Below are 3,858 nucleotides of genomic sequence, written 5' to 3'. Positions count from 1 at the left end.
TTAATTTCTTAAAAGACATATTCTAATATTTTTCCAGGGGAATTTCTACCAAATAACTTCAAAAAGTCATTTATTTTTTACATTACTAGAATAGGCCTAACTTAAAATTGAATTTAATATAATAAAATATATACGTGTAAGTTGTATTTGGTATAAACATATGAATATATAAACATGAAATATATATATATATATATATATATATATATATATATATATATATATATATAACCTTAGGTAAATGTTCAAAAACTAATTAAATTTTATTAAAAAATATTGTTGTAAAAAGATTTGATATGTGGTTATTATTTTTGTAATATTTATATTTTTGTTATCTTTTGTACTTAAAATATTCTTTAATATCACGGAGAATAAATTATTTGTAACTTCTTTTTTTAATAAAATGTGAACTCTTATGGTCAAGGCAATGTAGTATTTTGGTTTAGGGTTATTTACTTTGAGTCAGAAGAGTTTGTTATATCTTTTGTTTTGTTATTAAGGCTTTCAACTTTTTACCATAGCAAATTGGCGTTCATTATGGAACTCGGGGTCTTCAGTTACAACTCAGCCATTAATCCTCATGATTGAAACTGGACTCCATTATAGACTATGTCCCTCCACCTTGGAAGATCTATGCTCCTTTCCAATACAAGTGTAAAATCCAAGATTCAGGTACATGTTTATTTTTTGACATTGGGGAAGAAGAAACCATAATAATGTGCAAAAACTACAAAAGCATAAGGTCCATAGAAGGTCTATAGGGGTAACTAATTCATCAATTATATCATCACTCTCTTACACATTTCTTATCATAGCATTCCAATTACATTCCTAATCAACATAATGTATCACTACTAAACTACAAGATTTAATACATTCTCATTGGAAACAAGGCTATCAACTACTATTGCACCAAATAAATTCTAACCCCAACGATAATGAATAAGGCTATCAACCATTATTGCACCAAATATTAGGAAATTTCAAACAATAGATTAGTAAAATTTGTCTCAAAATAATATTCCGCAGCCACCACCAAGAAAAAAATTAACATTAAATCTAGTGGAAATATTTATGAGAATAAATATTTTATAAAAGCTCATAACATATCTAACTTTTAGAGAAAAATATTAAAATGGTCAAATTACTCATATACAATTACAAATACAACTTTGAAGGAACTTACATACTACTAATAACTAGTCTATATTAAAAAATCTTTACAAAGCTACATGATTCTTAAATTCATGTTCAACACGACCAATTTTTTTTCTCAAGCAATGTGGTTTCACTTAAAGATTCAGTAACTAATCCATTAACTATATCATCATACTCTAAGGTAATTCTAATCATACAATCACACTTAAAATCCTAACCGACACAAACTTATCTCAATTACACAACAATGTATAACAAATATTTGAATAAAACATTCCTCAGTTCAAGAATTCAAACCCAATTCATCAAAAACCATTCACTATAAATTCAACACTCAATTACTTTAAAAAATTATAATCTCAACCAAATTAACAATGTTATCATCCTCTTCTAGACTATATAAAAACAAATTTCAAATGATACATATGTCAAATTTATCTCAACAATTATCAACAAGCACAACTATGAAAAAAATCACCATAAAATCTACAAAAGTAGTTTACAAAAACCTCTATTGTCTAATTACCGTAGCACATCAATTTTTTTGGGAAAACTCTAACCAACTCTAATTACTCACGAACAAATACAAATACTACATTGATGAAATGATCATACTTTTAATGACTAACCCATACTTAAAAAAAAAAACTCAAAGTTACGTGATCCTCGAACTCATGGTCAACACTGTCACATTTTCGCTTAAGTTATATGGATTCATTTTAAGATTCGCTAAACTGCAAACTACATCATTATAGCCTTACACAATTCTAATCATACAGTCACACTTAAATTCCTAGCCAACATAATAACTCATTACAACAAAGCTACAAGATATAAAAAATCTCTCAAAAGTACAATCCTAAGTTCAAGAACTCATACCTAATTCATCAAAAACAATTCAATACCACATTACAATATATAAACTTTAATTACAATGAAAATTGTTACGACTATTGTCCTCTATTAGAATAAATATCAACAAATTCCAAATGATACATAAGTCAAAATTGTCTCTTGACAAATTTCTACAAACATTGGCAAAAAGAAAATCATCATTAAATTTGTAAAAAAATCTTTATGAGAAACTCTATTTTCTAATTACTCCTAGCATGTCCAACTTATAGGGAAATATACTCACCAAGTCCAATTTCCCACATACAGTCAGACATATTGCATTAACGAAATTTGTAAGAACCATGGAAATTAATTAATTAAGTAATAAATGCGCGTGGTGGGAAACTTTGAAGTCATTAAAGGTTAATTGGTATGACATGGAAAAGTATTAGCTCAAATGGTTGAGAGTACTTGGTTATGTGAGAGGATTGTGGTTTGAGTCCTATGTATGCTTTGTGTATTAATTTATTTATTATTATTTTGATAATATAGTGTGACCGATGAGTGATATTATAATCATAGGATTATAATAGTTATCATTAAATGTGTATTAGCATAGTTGTTGTGCTTTGGCCTCATGGGTGGAGGGTCATGGGTTCAAACCTTGATGGACATAAAGTAGGCATTATTTTTGCTAATTTTAGCTTGGAGTGGAGGTGAAAGGGCAAAGGTAAAACTAGAATGAGGAGGCTGGCAAAACAATATTAAAACACTAAGTAATTACCTTTAATTGGAAATTAAAAACACCATTAGTCTCATTTTTCGTTTTAGTGCTTAAGCCCATAATTAAGACACATATAAAAGGCTACTTTAAGGGAAAAGAAAGGGTTTTGGCAGTATTTGGAACGAGTCTTGAAAGGAGCACGAAATTGAGAGTGAGAGGTGAGTCTTTGGGTGTGCAAGGGCTGAATTGGTAGAGAGAGTGAAGCAAAGAATTAGTGAACCAAGAAACCCCTACTTTATTCCCAATTTCAATCAAGAATTCAGGTTAGGGGTGCTGAAATTATGTGTGTGATTTCTGCGTTGTGATTCTGGGTTTTACATTCTCAATTGGTTTCTGTATATATGAAATTTCGTAGTACTTCCAGTATGATTGAGAATTGGTTGGTTGATGATGTGCACAAAGTTTGGTTTATGGGTGTTTGATATGAATTGGAGTGGGGTTGTGGTACTGTATTGGTTGTTATGGCCAAACCTTTGGTTTTATTGATTCAAATGTGTATGCAAATATGTTCTTGTGGCTGTTTGATGAAATGGAAGGCTTGGTAATGATTGTCTTGAGTTTTTGGTATGGGTTTGGTTGTTTTTGCGCAAGAACAGTGGAGAAATACTACAATACTCGCCTAAGCGAGACACTCTCGCCTAAGCGAGAGTTACAGAAATTCGCCACTGGTTTAGGGGTCGAACATCTCGCCCAGGCGACTCGCTTGGTGTTGAGCAACGTGTCTTCTCACTCAGGCGAGGATGGATCGCCCAAGCGAGGTTGCGACGAATCAAGCTTGGATTTTGAGTTAAATCCTCGTCCAGGCGAGGAGCTGAGGGTTTGAGCGAACTAGGGTCTCGCTCAAGCGAGAAGATCTCGCCTAAGTGAGAAATCGTGATAAATATTGGTGTGTTGCTTGGATTGTGGGTTTGGGCGAGAGATGACCTCGCCTAGACAAACAAACCTCGCCCAAGCGAGATATCATGGTGAGGCCACTGTTTCACACTCGCTCAGGCGAGGTGATTCAGCTTGGGCGAGACAAATGCACTCGCTTGGGCGAACAAACGTGGCTTAAGCAAGAATGGCAAGGAGCTAGGTTCTTA

The sequence above is a fragment of the Vigna unguiculata genome, chromosome 5 (genome assembly GCF_037176805.1).
Source record: "Vigna unguiculata cultivar grain cowpea cultivar isolate G323 ecotype 2 chromosome 5, ASM3717680v1, whole genome shotgun sequence".
NCBI classification, from domain to species: Eukaryota; Viridiplantae; Streptophyta; class Magnoliopsida; order Fabales; family Fabaceae; genus Vigna; species Vigna unguiculata.
This window is presented reverse-complemented; position numbering follows the sequence as displayed.